Consider the following 18,430-nt stretch of genomic DNA (forward strand, 5'->3'; position numbering starts at 1 on the left):
ACAAAGGGAAAAGAAAAAAAATTTTTTTTGAAAGATTTTCGAAAACAAATAGTTTTTTTTTAAAATAAAACGAAAGAGAAAATTACCTAATCTGAGCAACAAGATGAACCGTCAGTTGTCCAAACTGGAACAATCCCCGGCAACGGCGCCAAAAACTTAGTGCACAAAATTGTGATCCCTGGTAATGGCTCCAAAAACTTGGTGCTCTAATCTTAGTTCATAATTTGTCACAGCTTCGATACAACTAACCAGCAAGTGCACTGAGTCATCCAAGTAATAAAACCTTACGTGAGTAAGGGTCGATCCCATGGAGATTGTTGGTATGAAGCAAGCTATGGTCATCTTGTAAATCTCAGTCAGGCGGATATCAAATGGTTATGGAGTTTTCGAATAATAATAATAAATAAACAGAAAATAAAGATAGGAATACTTATGTAAATCATTGGTGAGAAATTTAGATAAGCGTATAGAGATGCTTTCGTTCCTCTGAACCTCTGCTTTCCTACTGTCTTCATCCAATCATTCCTACTCCTTTCCATGGCAAGCTTTATATAGGGCATCACCGTTGTCAGTGGCTACATCCCATCCTCTCTGTGAAAAAGGTCCAAATACTCTGTCACGGCACATCTAATCATCTGGAGGTTCTCGATCATACTGGAATAGGATTCACCCTCCTTTTGCGTCTGTCACTACGCCCAGCACTCGCGAGTTTGAAGTTCGTCACAGCCATCCCTTCCCAGATCCTACTCGGAATACCACAGACAAGGTTTAGACTTTCTGGATCTCAGGAATGGCCATCCATGGGTTCTAACTTATACCACGAAGATTCTAATATATATCTAAGAGATACTCATTCTAGCTTGTTTGCATGTAGAACGAAAGTGTTTGTCAGGCACGCATTCATAAGTGAGAATGATGATGAGCGTCACATAATCATCACATTCATCATGTTCTTGGGTGCGAATGGATATCTTAGAAGCGGAATAAGTTGAATTGAATATAAAACAGTAGTACTTTGCATTAAATCATGAGGAACAACAGAGCTCCACACCTTAATCTATGGAGTGCAGAAACTCTACCATTGAAAAATACATAAGTGAAAGGTTCAGGCATGGCCGAATGGCCAGCCCCCATGATCTAAGAACTAGACGTCCCAAGATGATCTGAATATCTAAATCCAATAGTAAAAAGTCCTATTTATACTAAACTAGTTACTAGAGTTTACAGAAATAAGTAAATGATGCAGAAATCTACTTCCGGGGCCCACTTGATGTGTGCTTGGGCTGAGCATGAAGCTTTCACGTGGAGAGGTCATTTTTGGAGTTGAACGCCAGTTTGTAACGTGTTTCTGGCGTTGAACTCCACTTTGCAACTTGTTTCTGGCGCTGGACGCCAGACTGCAGCATGGAACTGGCATTGAACGCCAGTTTACATCGTCAATCCTTATTCAAAGTATGGACTATTATATATTTCTGGAAAGCCCTAGATGTCTACTTTTCAACGCAATTAAAAGCGTGCCATTTGGAGTTCTGTAGCTCTAGAAAATCCACTTTGAGTGCAGGGAGGTTAAAATCCAACAGCATCTGCAGTCCTTCTTCAACCTCTGAATCTGATTTTTGCTCAAGTCCCTCAATTTCAGCCAGAAAATACCTGAAATCACAGAAAAACACACAAACTCATAGTAAAGTCCAGAAATGTGAATTTAACATAAAAACTAATTAAAACATCCCTAAAAGTAACTAAATCCTACTAAAAACATACTAAAAACAATGCCAAAAAGCGTATAAATTATCCGCTCATCAACCCCTAACTAATAGTAGAGGAAAGTCAAGTGAGCTATTCCAATCCAAGTCTATAAGTCCTAGTTCTCCACCAAATCAATTAGTGAGATCTAGCATTAATGGCTCCCAATCGTCAATCACTTGGACATTAGTAACTCAAGAGTTCCCAAGTTACCTTTCCAAGCCAAGAATGCTCAAAATCTACTCTAAATCCCAACCAAGCATTTTGTCAAACACTTGGTGGGTAATAAAGGAAATCATAATAAATGGCAAGAAATAGTAAAATCCATCAACTACCAATTGCAAGGAAAGTAAATCAACAACTCAATTCATCAATAAAAGAAACATCAACATCAAATTTCATTAAATGTAAATAAGATCCAACATGAGCATCCATAAACATAAAAGAGGACAAAATAAAGGAAATAACAAGTAAAACTAGAAGAGTAGAGATGTAACAACAAGAAATTAAAAGGAGAAACTGATTCAAAACAAGAATTAAAACTTGGATCCAAGAAGAATTAACTAAAACTACCCTAAAATCTAGAGAGAGGAGAGAGCCTCTCTCTCTAGAATTCTCACCTAAAACATCATGAAAACTAAACTATGACTACTCTCTTCATTCCCCCCTCAATACTTGGGTTCAATAGCATCAGAAATGAGTTGGATTGGGCCCAAAATGATTCAGAAATCGCTGGGGGCGATTTCACTTTTAATGGGCCATGTGCAGCATTGGCGCGCACGCGTACATGGCACGTGCGTGCCCCTGAACGCAAAGTAACATATGGCAAATTTTATATCATTTCAAATCCCCGGATGTTAGCTTTCCAACGCAATTAGAACCGCCTCATTTGGACCTCTGTAGCTCAAGTTATGGTCGATTGAGTGCCAAGAGGTCAGGCTTGACAACTTTACGGTTCCTTCATTTCTTCATAAGTTCTCCCACTTTGCATGCTTTTCTCCTCACTTCTTCCATCCAATACTTGCCTTATGATACTAAAATCACTCAACAAACATATCAAGGCATCGAATGGAATTAAAGTGGATTGAAATTGGCTATTTTAAGGCCTAAAAAGCATGTTTTCACATTTAAGCACAAATCAAGGGAGAATTGTAAAACCATCCTATTTCATTGAATAAATGTGAGAAAAGATGATAAAATCCCCCAAATTAAGCACAAGATAAACCACAAAATCGGGGTTTATCAAATCTCCCCACACTTAAAGTAAGCATGTCCTCATGCTAAGAATAAAGAAGGACAAGAAAAGGAGTATGAACATTTATTCAATGCAAATAAAATATATGCACCTATCTATATGAATGCAACTAAATGCAAAATGATTCTACCTACTTGGTTAAAAGTAAATCAATCTCCAAGAATATATATCAAGTAGGGCTAAGTAGTATATAACTCATGAATCCTACCAATTCAAATATCAAAATAAAGTTCAAATAGACTTGCAAGAAGAAAGCTCATGAAAACCGGGAACAAGGAATTGAGCATCGAACCCTCACCGGAAGTGTATCCGCTCTAGTCGCTCAAGTGTATAGGGTCGATTCACTCAATTCTCTTTTACTCATGCTTTCCAAGATTTGTTTTTCATCTAACAATCAACAATTATTCAATGCATGCATACATTCATCATGAGGACTTATTCATAGGTTGTAATGGGCCTAGGGTAAAGGTAAGGATGCATATGGTCAAGTGAGCTTGAAATTTGTATCTTTGATTAGCCTAAGCTCTCACCAAACACATATAACAACCTATACAATTCTAATATAGTACCTAGCCACCCATGATTCTCACTTTTTCTCATACTCATGCATTCTCTTTAATTCACATTCCATATGCATTGATTTTTATTGAACTTTACTTTGGGGCATTTTTGTCTCCTTTTTATTGTATTCTTTTTCTATATATTTTTCTTTTTCTTTTTCTATATTTTTTTCTTTATATATATATATTTTTTTGAAAAATATATACAAACATATCAATGCATATGATTTTACATATGGTGCATGAATATGTACCCAATTCCCAATATTTTTAACAAAAATAAAAATTATACTTTTACCTCAACCAATGTCCCAAGGTTCCCATACCCAAATGATACACACCCTCACTAGCCTAAGCTAATCAAAGATCCAAATTAAAGGACATTTATTGTTTTTCACTTAGGGGTAGTGATGTGCTAAGATTAGAAACAAAAGGGATTAAATAGGCTCAAGATTGGCTAACAATGGTTGATGAAAGGTAGGCTATTTGGGTAAGTGAGCTAAATGAAATGATGGCCTCAATCATATAAATGCATGTATACACAAAATAATGGACATAAAGAATCAAACAAATCAAAGATTACAATCATAGAGAGAGAGTAATACACACAAGAATGGAAAATAAGTGGTTATAAGATGTAACCACACAATTGGGCTCAAAACTCACATGCTTGTGTTCTTAGCTCGAAAACCATGTTCCAAAATAAATTCTTCAAGCAAGTTCAACAAGAAAAAATTTTTCAAATTGGTAGGGTGCCCTAAAAACAGTTTCTTAGAAAAGAAATTATCACCCTAACCAAGTAGTCCTAACATAAAAAGAAGTGATAGAATATATACAAATTCTAACTAATATGCAACCTATCATGCAATGCAACAACTAATCTAACAAAGACAAAAATTAAAAATTGGCGTTGAAAAAGGAAGTTGTTACCCATGGAGATCGGTCGGACGACCTCCCCACACTTAGAAATTTGCACCATCCTCGGTGCATGCAAAGAAGAACAAGGTGGACGGGTAGCTTCAATTGATGAGCTCCTTCAAAAGGTTGTGGGGAAGGAATTGTTTGTTGCCCCATTTAGAAGCTTTTCCTTTTCCTCTTTCGGTGGCCAACCTCAAAGGAGATAAAAAGAAAGAAAATTAAGCCTACAATAAAGATATCAAAGCAAATAGAACATAGGCGGGGGCTAATGCCAAATAAGAGTAAAGTTCTCACTACATGTTAGCTACGCAGGTAAGTGAGAAAGCAATATAGGCAAAGGGCATATCAACTAATACTTGATGCAAGAACAAAGTCAAAGCATAGGCAAATGACATGAAGAGCATATTGCATCAAGCTTAATGAATAATTGACACAAACAAGATTAATGATAAGCATGAGAGCAATTGGTCCCATCCTAACTCAATGATGATGAGGTACAAAAACAAGGGATCATGAGTCAGGAAGGACTAAAGCACTAATCTTATGTGTAGAGCAAATATTACAATTAATGCAGCAAGTCACAGAGCACCAATACTGACCAAGAAAGTCTTAACAATTGAGTAAAAGAATTCAACACCATTATTAAAATAAGAAACTTAGAAAATAAAAGGGAAAACAAGTTACAAAAATAAAATTAAAATGCAATGAATGAAAACAAGCAAATGCAATAAAAGAGGATGGAAGAAAAGAAATTTTTTTTATTATTTTTTTTTAAAGAAAAAAGAATTTTTCAAGAGAGGAAGAAGAAGAAAAAGAAAAAAAATAGAAAGAAAGAAGAAGAAAAGAAGAAAGAAGGAGAAAGGAGAAAGGAGAAAAACAGGGTGCAAATCCGTGCATATGCGCCATGCGTGCTTAGGCACGGATGCAGCAGGAACAATCCGCGCGCGCGCCATGCGTGCTTACGCGCGGATCGCCTGGCACAAAGTAGGCATAAAGTGGGCACAACTCTCGGGTTTTAGTACTAGGAGTTGTGAAACCACACCGGCGCGCGCGCACTGCGCGCTTGGGCGCCGATGCCCTTTTTTTTTTTTTGAAAAACAGGGCATTCTCCTAATCTATAAGCATTCTAAAACAATTAAAAATCAAATTTAACAACAAATCTTTTTGGTTTTTGAAAAATTTTCAAATACACTAGAAACAAAACTTATACTACAAGCAAAACACTACTTAACAACAATTAAGCTACAACTTAAGGCATAAATCTAAGCAAACAAACCAACAACCAAAATATTAAAACAAGAGTATGCAAAGAAGAAAACTACCTAACAATGGCAACCCAATTCACCTATTGATTATATTTACAAGAGAATGGAAAGAGTTTACCATGGTGGAGTGTCTCCCACCTAGCACTTTTAGTTTAAGTCCTTAAGTTGGACATTTGGGAAGCTCCTTGTCATGGTGGCTTATACTTGAACTCATCTTGAAACTTCCACCAATGCTTGGACTTCAAGTAAGCTCCAAAATTCAAAACCAATGGCACCAAGCTTTGATGAAGCTCCACACAAGCTAAGGGCTTCCAAAATTGATCTTCATCTATTCCTGGATCCCAAATCTTGTTTCTACACCCATCTTCAAGTTGATCATCACAATTCCAATTAGGTGAGAAGTGATCCGAATTCTCAAGTAAACACCAAAGCATCTTCCTAGACCCTTTTAGTTGAGAATTATACCAACCATTGCACTTAGACTTTGAGCATGCAACCATCATGAACTTGGAGTAATGTGTCCAACCACTACACAACTCTCTCTTACTCTTAACTCCACAAAGAGTTCTAAGTTGACCATCATTTTCAATCAAACCATATTCAAGTGGGAAAGTAAAGATTAGAGATAAGAATTTTACCCACTTGAATGTTGTGTAGGATGGTGACTTAGAAAGGGGGACCTCCCCACACTTAGCCAATGTGAGATCCATTCCCTTGTGCTCTTTCTTTGCATCTTCCACCTCTTTGCAAGCATCTTCAATTTTAATTCCTTGCTCACCAACTTCTTCTATACACCCTTCATTGCTCAAACCATGTGTTAGAGGTTGTGCACGGTCCTCTTTGTCATCAATTTCACAACATAATGAAGGAGATTCATCAATTCTAAAAGACTCATTAGTTGGTGTGGAATCATCTTCAATGATGGAGCTTGCTTCTTGCTCAACCTCCTCCTCTTGGTAGCTTCCTTCCAATTCAATCTCTTCTTCATTGCTTACCAAGGGTATGGGAGGTGAGGTATCTTCTTCCTTACCTTCTATGTCAAACCCAATTGGAGAGGATTCAATTGTACATAAGAATTCTTCAATGATTGAATCCATCTCTTGGTCAACCTCTTCAAAGGCTTCAACCACTTCTTCCGGCTCAATTATCTTAACTTCCTCCTCTTGTTGCACTCCTTGCTTCAACTCCTCTTCTTCACCTTGAAGCTCTAAACTCACTCCCTCACTATACTCCTTGGGTGCTTCTCCACAATCGTCAATGGGAGTGCCTTGGTTGCTTAGGCTTAGTCGGGAGGAGGCCATATTGCTAACGGCTTCCACTAGGATAACCATCTTGGCTCTTAGCTCTCTAAACTTCTTTTCATTCTCCTCTTGTCGCCTTAAGATATGAGATTCAAGATCTCTCAATTCCAACATAGAGGCTTCATCGGAGGGCGGTGGTGGAAGAGAGGGTTCATTGTTTGAGGGGAAGGCATTATAGTTGGAAGGTGGTTCATTTTGGTAAGGGTATTGAGATGGTGTATATGGATGTGGTTCTTGGGAGTAGTTATGTTGGAATTGTGGTGGTTCTATCTGTGGTTCATATGGCTCATAAGGTGGTTGGTAAGGTGGATAAGGATTAGAGTCATAATGAGGTGTTTGGTGGTAGGGGACTTGTGAGTAAGGTGGTTCAAAGTCATGTTGAGGGGGTGGTTCATAGGCATATGGTGGTGGTTGTTGACAATCACAATAAGGGTCACCACACCCATTAGATTGATATGCATTAGGATTAGAATTATACCCATAAGAATCCAAAGGTTGTTGTTGCCAAGAAGGTTGATCAATCCCTTGAGGCTCCTCCCATCTTTGATTCCCAAATCCTTGATGCATATTGTCATTGTAGCTCCCATTTCCTACAACATAATTTGAACTAAACTCGTAGCCAAAGTGATGAGAATTCATAATATCAAATAAAAACAAAATCTACAAAAATAAGCAACAAAGTCCTAAGCCTAACAAAAACTAACAAATAAGCAAAAGGCAAACATATTCACAATATTCACAATAGCCAATAACGTAACACCATTGCAACTCCCCGGCAACGGCGCCATTTTGATAATGAAGATTTGCTTGATAGTTTAGAATTTCTCCTTATAGAAAGAATAACTTCGTTGTGAGCATAGCTCCAAACCAACAAACAATTCTCACATCAAAAATTTGATTTTGGTTGTCACATGTACAAACCCCAAATAAGAATTAACCGGAGTATTTAGACTCCGGGTCGTCTCACAAGGAATTGCAATAAAGTGATCAATTATTGGCTATGAAAATGCAAGGGGGGTTTGATTTTTGATAATTGACAAGAAAAGTAAATAGCAAGAAAGTAAATAATAAGAACTAGTAAAATAAAGGAAAAGAACTCTTGGCTAGACATAGGTAATTGAGATCACTATCCTTGTCTACAAACCATATATTGATAATTATGAGAGGCCAACCTATTAAGTCTACTTCCAAAGCCTTAAGTACGTAATATCTACTCCTAGGCTTGAAGTACGTCAAATAGGTTTGATCACATCAACCCATAAGTCCCAACCTACCTACTAATTAGATTAGTAGTGGGTTGGCGTCAATGAGTATTAAATTGATCACTAAAGGTTCTCAAATCACCAATTCAATGAGACCCAATGACTCAAGATCACTCAATTCCCTTAGCCTAGGCCAAGAGTAAAGAAAACTACTCAAAAACTAAAGGAAACATTTTAACAAACACCTAGTGTGCAAGGAAAGTAAGCATCATAAAATACAAGAATTAAGGAAACCCATAACTAACATAAGCAAGAAATCAATAATAACAATCAAGATCAACATAAAAGAGACATGGAAATATAAAATTGCATTAAGAGAAAATGGAAATCCAACAAAAATTCATCAACATAAAAGAGAGTAAAATAAGAAATTAACAAAAGAAACTAAGAAGGTTAACACAATAGAGCACTAAAACATAAAGAGAATTGAAATCAAAATAAGAATTAAAAGAGGAATTTGAGAGTGATTAACATAACTCTACCCTAATTTCTATCCTAAATCTAGAGAGAGGAGAGAGCCTCTCTCTCTAGAATTCTACCCTAAAACATGATGAAAACTAAACTATGACTACTTGGTTCATCCCCTCCTCAATCCTTAGGTTCAATAGCATCAGAAATGAGTTGGATTGGGCCCAAAATGCTTCAGAAATCGCTGGGGGCGATTTCACTTTAGTGGGCCACAGACAGCATCAGCATGCACGCGTACATGGCACGTGCGCGCCCCTGAACGCGAAGCAACATATATCAAATTTTATATCATTTCGAAGCTCCGGATGTTAGCTTTCCAACGCAACTAAAACCGCCTCATTTGGACCTCTGTAGCTCAAGTTATGGTCGATTGAATGTCAGGAGGTCAGGCTTGACAACTTTACGGTTCCTTCATTTCTTCATAAGTTCTCCCACTTTGCATGCTTTTCTCCTCACTTCTTCCATCTAATACTTGCCTTATGATCCTGAAATCACTCAACAAACATATCAAGGCATCGAATGGAATTAAAGTGGATTGAAATTGGCTATTTTAAGGCCTAAAGAGCATGTTTTCACATTTAAGCACAAATCAAGGGAGAATTGCAAAACCATGCTATTTCATTGAATAAATGTGGGAAAAGGTGATAAAATTCCCCAAATTAAGCACAAGATAAACCATAAAATTGGGGTTTATCAGCTGATCCTGAACCTGAAAGGACCTTGAAGAGAAAGTTAAGAGAAGCTAAAGTACAACTCTCTATAGAGGACCTAACAGAGCTTTTCAAACAAGAAGAAGCCATGGCAGCCGAAAACAACAACAATGCCAACAATGCAAGGAAGGTGCTTGGTGACTTTACTGTACCTACTCCCGACTTCTATGGGAGAAGCATCTCTATCCCTGCCATTGGAGCAAACAACTTTGAGCTTAAGCCCCAATTAGTTTCTCTAATGCAACAGAATTGCAAGTTTTATGGACTTCCATTGGAAGATCTTCATCTGTTCTTAGCTGAATTCTTGCAAATCTGTGACACTGTCAAGACCAATGGGGTTGACCCTGAGGTCTACAGACTTATGCTCTTCCCTTTTGCTGTAAGAGACAGAGCTAAGATATGGTTGGATTCACAACCTAAGGAAAGCCTGAACTCTTGGGAAAAGCTAGTCAATGCCTTCTTGGCAAAGTTCTTTCCACCTCAAAAATTGAGTAAGCTTAGAGTGGAAGTCCAAACCTTCAGACAGAAGGAAGGTGAATCCCTCTATGAAGCTTGGGAAAGATACAAGCAATTGATCAGAAGGTGTCCTTCTGACATGCTCTCAGAATGGAGCATCATAGGTATCTTCTATGATGGTCTGTCTGAACTGTCCAAGATGTCATTGGACAGCTCTGCTAGAGGATCTCTTCATCTGAAGAAGACGCCTGCAGAAGCTCAAGAACTCATTGAAATGGTTGCAAATAACCAATTCACGTACACTTCTGAAAGAAATCCTATGAATAATGGGACAAATCAGAAGAAAGGGGTTCTTGAGATTGATACTCTGAATGCCATATTGGCTCAGAACAAAATATTGACTCAGCAAGTCAATATGATTTTTTCAGAGTCTGTCTAGCATGCAAGCAGCAACAGGCAGTACCAAAGAAGCTTCTTCTTCATCCTGAGAACCCAGCAATGGAAGAGGTGAATTACATGGGAGAACCCTATGGAAACACCTATAACCCTTCATGGAGAAATCATCTAAATCTCTCATGGAAGGACCAACAGAGGCCTCAACAAGGCTTCAATAATAGTAATGGTGGAAGAATTAGGTTTAGCAATAGCAAGCCTTTTCCATCATCTTCTTAGCAATAGACAGAGAATTCTAAGCAGAGCCACTCTGACTTAGCAACTGTAGTCTCTGATCTAATTAAAACCACTCAAAGTTTCATGACTGAAACAAGGTCCTCCATTAGAAATTTGGAGGCACAAGTGGGTCACCTGAGTAAGAAAATTACTGAACTCCCTCCTAGTACTCTCCCAAGCAATACAGAAGAGAATCCAAAAAAAGACTGCAAGGCCATCAATATTACCCACTCGGCCGAACTTGGAGAGGAGGAAGAGGCAGTGATTTCCACTGAGAAGACCTTAATAGACGTCCACTGGCCTCCAAGGAGTTCCCTAATGAGAAACCATGGAAATTTGAGGCTCATATAGAGACCATAGAGATTCTATTGAATTTACTTCTACCATTCATGAGCTCTGATGAGTATTCTTCCTCTAAAGAGGATGAAGATGTTACTGAAGAGCAAGTTGCTAAGTACCTTGGAGCAGTCATGAAGCTAAATGCCAAGTTATTTGGTAATGAGACTTGGGAAGATGAACCCCCTTGCTCACCAAAGAACTGGATGACTTGACTAGGCAGAGATTACCTCAGAAGAGACAGGATCTTGGAAAGTTCTCAATACCTTGTACCATAGGCACCATGACCTTTGAGAAGGCTCTGTGTGACCTAGGGTCAAGCATAAACCTCATGCCTCTCTCTGTAATGGAGAAGCTAGGGATCCTTGAGGTACAAGCTGCAAGAATCTCACTAGAGATGGCAGACAATTCAAGGAAACAGGCTTATGGACTTGTAGAGGATGTCTTGGTAAAGGTTGAAGACCATTACATCTCTGTTGATTTCATAATCCTAGACACTGGAAAGTGTATGGATGAATCTATCATCTTTGGAAGACCCTTCCTAGCCACAGCAAAAGCTGTGATTGATGTTGACAGAGGAGAATTGGTCCTTCAAGTGAATGAGGACTCCCTTGTGTTTAAGGCTCAAGGATATCCCTCTGTAACCATGGAGAGGAAGCATGAAAAGCTTCTCTCAATACAGAGTCAAATAGAGCCCCCACATTCAAACTCTAAGTTTGGTGTTGGGAGGCCATCATCATGCTCTGAGTATCTGTGAGGCTCCATGAGAGCTCACTGTCAAGCTATTGAAATTAAAGAAGCGCTTGTTGGGAGGCAACCCAATTTTATTTAATCATATCCATTTATTTTCCATCATTATTTTATGTTTTCTGTAGGTTGATGATCATGTGAAGTCATAAAAATAACTGAAAAAGCAAAAACAGAATGAAAAACAGTATTGAAAACAGCACACCCTGGAGGAGAAGCTTACTGGCGTTTAAACGCCAGTAAGGGTAGCAGAATGGGCGTTAAACGCCCAGTCTGGCACCATTCTGGGCGTTTAATGCCAGAAATGGGCACAGAGCTGGCGTTAAACGCCATAAAGGGGAGAAAAGCTGGCGTTAAACGCCAGAAATGGGCAGCAACCTGGCGTTTAACGCCAGGATTGGCAAGCAAGGGGCGTTTGCATGCCAACATGGTGCAGGGATGCGAAATCCTTGAAACCTCAGGATCTGTGGATCCCACAGGATCCCCACCTACCTCATCTCTCTCTCTCTCTCTTCTTCACACCTTCCCATTACACCCTTCCCCAAATACTCTTCACCAATCACCTCAATACCTCTTCCCCAAATACCCCTCACCTATCAAATCCTATCCTCTTCTCCATAATCTCTTCACCAATCCACATCAATCCATCATAAAACTCCACCTACCTCACCATTCAAATTCAAACCAATTTCCCTCCCAAACCCACCCATACATGGTCGAACCCTACCCCTCTCTCCACTCCTATATAAACCAATCTTCACTCCTTCATTTTCACACATCATACACCCTACTCACCCCCTTGGCCGAAATACTAACCCTCTCCATCTCCTCTATTTCTTCTTCCTCTACTCTCTTCTTTCTTCTTTTGCTCGAGGACGAGAAAACCTTTTAAGTTTGGTGTGGTAAAAGCATTGCTTTTTATTTTTTCCATAACCATTTATGGCACCAAAGGCCGGAAAAACCTCTAGAAAGAGGAAAGGGAAGGCAAAAGCTTCCACCTTCGAGTCATGGGAGATGGAAAAATTCATCTCAAGGGTGCATCAAGACCACTTCTATAAAATTGTGGCCAAGAAGAAGGTGATCCCCGAGGTCCCTTTCAAGCTCAAAAAGGGTGAATATCCAGAGATCCGACATGAGATTCGAAGAAGAGGTTGGGAAATTCTCACCAACCCTATTCAATAAGTCAGGATCTTAATGGTTCAAGAGTTCTATGCCAATGTATAGATCACCAAGAACCATGATCAAAGTGTGAACCCGGACCCTAAGAATTGGCTTACAATGGTTCGGAGAAAATACTTAGATTTCAGTCCAAAAAATGTAAGGTTGGCATTCAACTTGCCCATGATGCAAGGAGATGCACACCCCTACACTAGAAGGGTCAACTTTGATCAAAGGTTGGACCAAGTCCTCATAGACATTTATGAAGACGGCGCTCAATGGAAGAGAGATTCAAGAGGGAAGCCGGTTCAACTAAGAAGGCATGACCTCAAGCCCGTGGCTAGGGGATGGTTGGAGTTCATCCAACGCTCAATCATTCCTACTAGCAACCGGTCTGAAGTCACTATAGACCGGGCTATCATGATCCATAGCATCTTGATTGGAGAGGAAGTAGAAGTTCATGAGGTTATATCCCTAGAACTCTACAAGGTGGTGGACAAGTCCTCGACTTTGGCAAGGTTAGCCTTCCCTCATCTAATTTGTTACCTCTGTAATTCAGCTGGAATTGACATAGAAGAAGACATCTTTATTGATTAGGACAAGCCCATCACTAAGAAAAGGATGGAGCAAACAAGAGATCCCACTCATGGGCAAGAGCATGAGGAAATTCCTCATCATGAAATCCCTGAGATGCCTCAAGGGATGCATTTTCCTCCACAAAACTATTGGGAGCAAATTAACACCTCCCTAGGAGAATTGAGTTCCAATATGGGACAACTAAGGGTGGAGCACCAAGAGCATTCTATCCTCCTCCATGAAATTAGAGAAGACCAAAGAGTCATGAGGGAGGAGCAACAAAGGCAAGGAAGAGACATTGAGGAGCTCAAGCACTCCATAAGATCTTCAAGAGGAAGAACAAGCCGCCATCACTAAGGTGGACCCGTTCTTTAATTTTATTGTTCTTTATTTTTTGTTTTTCGAATTTTTATGCTTTATGTTTATTTATGTTTGTGTCTTATTACATGATCACTAGTGTCTAAGTGTTTATGCCTTAAAGCTATGAATGTCCTATGAATCCATCACCTTTCTTAAATGAAAAATGTTTTTAATTGAAAAAGAAAAAGAAGTACATGAATTTTGAATTTTAAAACAGATTAATTATTTTGATGTGGTGGTAATACTTTTTGTTTTTTTGAATGAATGCTTGAACAGTGCATATTTTTGAATTTGTTGTTCATGAATGTTAAAATTGTTGGCTCTTGAAAGAATGATGAAAAAGGAGAAATGTTAGTTGATAATTTGAAAAATCATATAATAGATTCTTGAAGCAAGAAAAAGCAGTGAATACAAAGCTTGTAGAAAAAATAAATAAATAAATAAATAAATTAGTTAAAATAAAATATGCAAAAAAAATGGCGAAAAAAAGAGAAAAAGAAAAAAAAATAAAAAGTAAGCAGAAAAAGCCAATAGCCCTTTAAACCAAAAGGCAAGGGTAAAATAAAAAGGATCCAAGGCTTTGAGCATCAGTGGATAGGAGGGCCCACAGGAATAAAATCCTGGCCTAAGCGGCTAAACCAAGTTGTCCCTAACCATGTGCTTGTGGCGTGAAGGTGTCAAGTGAAAGCTTGAGACTGAGTAAAAGAGTGTGCTTAAGAGCTCTGGAAACCTCTAATTGGGGACTCTAGCAAAGCTAAGTCACAATCTGAAAAGGTTCACCCAGTTATGTGTCTGTGGCATTTATGTATCCGGTGGTAATACTAGAAAACAAAATGCTTAGGGGCACGGCCAAGACTCATAAAGTAACTGTGTTCAAGAATCAACATACTGAACTAGGAGAATCAAAAACACTATCCGAATTCTGAGTTCCTATAGATGCCAATCATTCTGAACTTCAAGGGATAAAGTGAGATGCCAAAACTGTTCGGAAGCAAAAAAGCTAATAGCCCCGCTCATCTAATTAAGACTGATCTTCATAGATGTTTTTGGAATTCATTGTATATTCTCTTCTTTTTATCCTACTTTGTTTTTGGTTGCTTGGGGACAAGCAACAATTTAAGTTTGGTATTGTGATGAGCGGATAATTTATACGCTTTTTGTCATTATTTTTAGTATGTTTTTAGTATGTTTGAGTTAGTTTTTATTATATTTTTATTAGTTTTTAAATAAAAATCACATTTCTGGACTTTAATATGAGTTTGTGTATTTTTCTGTGATTTCAGATATTTTCTGGCTAAAATTGAGGGACCTGAGCAAAAATCTGATTGAGAGGCTGAAAAAGGACTGCAGATGCTGTTGGATTCTGACCTCCCTGCACTCGAAGTGGATTTTCTGGAGCTACAAAAGCCCAATTGGTGCGCTCTCAATTGAATTGGAAAGTAGACATCCTGGGATTTCCAAAAATATATAATAGTTTATACTTTACCCAAGATTTGATGGCCCAAACCGGCATTCCAAGTCAGTATAAAAATTCTGGTGTCAAAACGCCAGAACTGGCATAAAAGCTGGAGTTAAACGCCCAAAACTGGCACAAAAGCTGGCGTTTAACTCCAAGAAAAGTCTCTACACGTGAAAGCTTTAATGCTCAGCCCAAGAACACACCAAGTGGGCCCGAAAGAAGATTTCTGCATCAATTACTTATTTCTGTAAACCCTAGGCTACTAGTTCTTTATAAATAGGACCTTTTGCTATTGTATTTTCATCTTGGTTCTTCTGGTTCCCCCTCTGGGGCCGAAGCCAATGAACACCATTATCACTTTTGTATTTTTAACAGTGGAGTTTCTACATACCATAGATTAAGGTGTGGAGCTCTGCTGTTCTTCATGAATTAATGCAAAGTACTATTGTTTTTTATTCAACTCAAGCCTATTTCTTCTCTAAGATATACACTCGTTCTTCAACTTGATGAATGTGATGATCCGTGACACTCATCATCATTCTCACCTATGAACACGTGCCTAACAACCACTTCCGTTCTACATGCAAACAAGCTTGAATGTGTATCTCTTGGGTTTCTAATCTAAGATTAAAACCTTCGTGGTATAGGCTAGAATTATTGGCGGCCATTCCTGAGATCCGAAAAGTCTAAACCTTGTCTGTGGTATTCCGAGTAGGATCTGGGAATGGATGACTGTGATGAGCTTCAAACTCGCGAGTTTTGGGCGTAGTGACAGACGCAAAAGGATCAATGGATCCTATTCCAACATAATCAAGAACCAACAGCTGATTAGTCGTGCGGTGACAGCGCATTTGGACCATTTTCACTCAGAGAACGGGAAGTAGCCATTGACAACGGTGATGCCCAACATAAAGCTTGCCATGGAAAGGAGTATGAATGATTGGATGAAGGCAATAGGAAAGCAGAAGTTTAGGAGGAACAAAGCATCTTCATGCGCTTATCTGAAATTCTCACCAATGAATTACATAAGTATCTCTATCCTATTTTATGTTTTATTCATCTTTTAATTATCAATCCTCCATAACCATTTGAATCCGCCTGACTGAGATTTACAAGATGACCATCGCTTGCTTCATGCCGACAATCTCCGTGGGATCGACCCTTACTCACGTAAGGCTTATTACTTGGACGACCCAGTACACTTGCTGGTTAGTTGTGCGGAATTGTGAAAAAGAGTTGAGATTACAATTGTGCGTACCAAGTTGTTGGCACTATTGATGTCACAATTTCGTGCACCAGGGACCATTCCCACAGAACTGAGGGAAGAACTTTGCTCCTAGAGGTCCGTCTTTTAAGCGGGGAGGCTCTTTTAGGAGGCCCAACAACAAAAACTCCCAAGGGAAAAGGCTTGGGAAGCAGCCTTAGAGTGATCAAGCTTGTGCTAGGTGCAGAAGTCACCATCCGGGAGACCCATGCAAGGTCAGGTGGGTCTTGTGCTATTCTTGTGGTAAGGCGGGGCACAAACCCGCAAACTGTCCGAAGAAGCAGAAGCAAAGTGCAGGAAAAGTACAGTAGTCTGGTCGGGTGTTCACCACGTCAGCTATAGGTGCCGAGGGATCTGAGACACTTATCCGAGGTAACTGTGAAATGACTGATCAAATTTTAAATGCTTTATTTGATTCGGGAGTAACACATTCATTCATTGCATTTGAGAAAGCTAGTGAGCTAGGATTGAAGATTGTAGTCTTAGGTTACGACCTAAAGGTGTATAATGCCACCATGAAGCCATGATAACTAGGCTAGGATGCCCGCAAGTTTTATTTAGGTTCAAGCAACGTGATTTTGTCCATAATTTAATATGCTTGCCGAAGATCGGTCTTGATCTTATATTGGGGTTGGACTGGTTATCTGAGAACCATGTCCTGCTCGACTGTTCTGCAAAATCGGTGTACTTTATGTCGGAAGATACCGAAGGACCGGTTGTGCTGAATAGTTATTACTTGAATTCCATGATGGTGAATTGTTCTAGGGCCGAATGTCAAGGAATTTTGTTGCTAACCGCGGGTGTTTCGGGTGATGATCAAAGATTGGAGCAGATTCTAGTTGTGTGTGAGTTTCCGGAGGTGTTTCCCGATGATATTGATGAATTTCCACCTAACCGAGAGGTTGAGTTTGCTATTGAGTTGGTGCCTGGGGCTGGACCAATCTCGAGTGCTCCTTATAGGATGTCACCACTAGAGATGGCCAAGCTAAAGTCTCAGTTGGAGGATCTGTTGGGTAAGAACTTTATCCGACCAAGTGTTTCTCCGTGGGGTGTGCCGATGTTGCTGGTAAAGAAGAAAGACGGGAGTATGCGACTCTATGTGGATTACAGACAGCTGAATAAGGTCACAATAAAGAATAAGTACCCATTGCCGAGTATGCGATGTGCACGTGTGACCCTGTTTTCCTCCTAAAGTTGATTTTTGAGTTTTCAAAGTCAAATCTCATACTTTTAAGCCTCCAATCTTACCCCCTTATGTCTTAAACTCTTATGATATGCCTAGCGATGAGGTGGAGCTAGGAATTGTGGTAACTTGTGAATGAAGAAAGGGGAGGATTAATGATCAATGATGATCAAAGATGATTGTATGAGATATGGAGGATGAATGTGGAAGTGCTTGATATGCCATGAGCCGAAGGTCTATAATTGCTAATGAATTGGCTGGTTATGGATTATGGGCCGGATGGCCGAGATATTGCCGAGTTACGGCAGAGCCATTATTGATTATGGTTGAGTATGATTGCATATATGCGTATTGAATGAAATGTGAATGTTGCACTTCCACTATCTGAGATACGAGTTTTCCTGGGAGAAAGCAGTGGCTAGCCACCATATGCTCCAGGTGGAGACTCGATACTCTGCTAACCCTATGTCGTAAGTGTGGCCGGACACTATGAAAGTTCCGGATGAGCTCGCCCCCATGAATATACACCAGTGAGGGTGTTGGATATGAATTATGATTTATGTTGAGTATAACTCGAGTTGGGGATGCACAACAGAGAGACAGTCCAATGGTTAGCTACCAGGACTTGTTGGGTTGGCTATATAACTGACAGATGATATCATCAGCCATAGGGACAGGCATTCATCATATGCATACTATGTGAATTATTTGGAATTGCATAATTGACTGCATATTACCTG

At 39.3% G+C, this 18,430-nt stretch overlaps 1 non-coding gene across 1 annotated transcript; it reads right to left on the bottom strand.

Annotated features, from left to right (window-relative positions):
- Nucleotides 1-9,975: 9,975 nt before the first annotated feature.
- On the bottom strand, nucleotides 9,976-10,079 carry LOC148544178 (small nucleolar RNA R71). Its single transcript, XR_015901556.1, has one exon. It is a non-coding gene; the product is annotated as a small nucleolar RNA R71 (small nucleolar RNA).
- Nucleotides 10,080-18,430: the final 8,351 nt, after the last annotated feature.

This window comes from Arachis ipaensis, chromosome B9 (assembly GCF_059453495.1).
Source record: "Arachis ipaensis isolate K30076 ecotype BB chromosome B9, ASM5945349v1, whole genome shotgun sequence".
Taxonomy (NCBI): domain Eukaryota; kingdom Viridiplantae; phylum Streptophyta; class Magnoliopsida; order Fabales; family Fabaceae; genus Arachis; species Arachis ipaensis.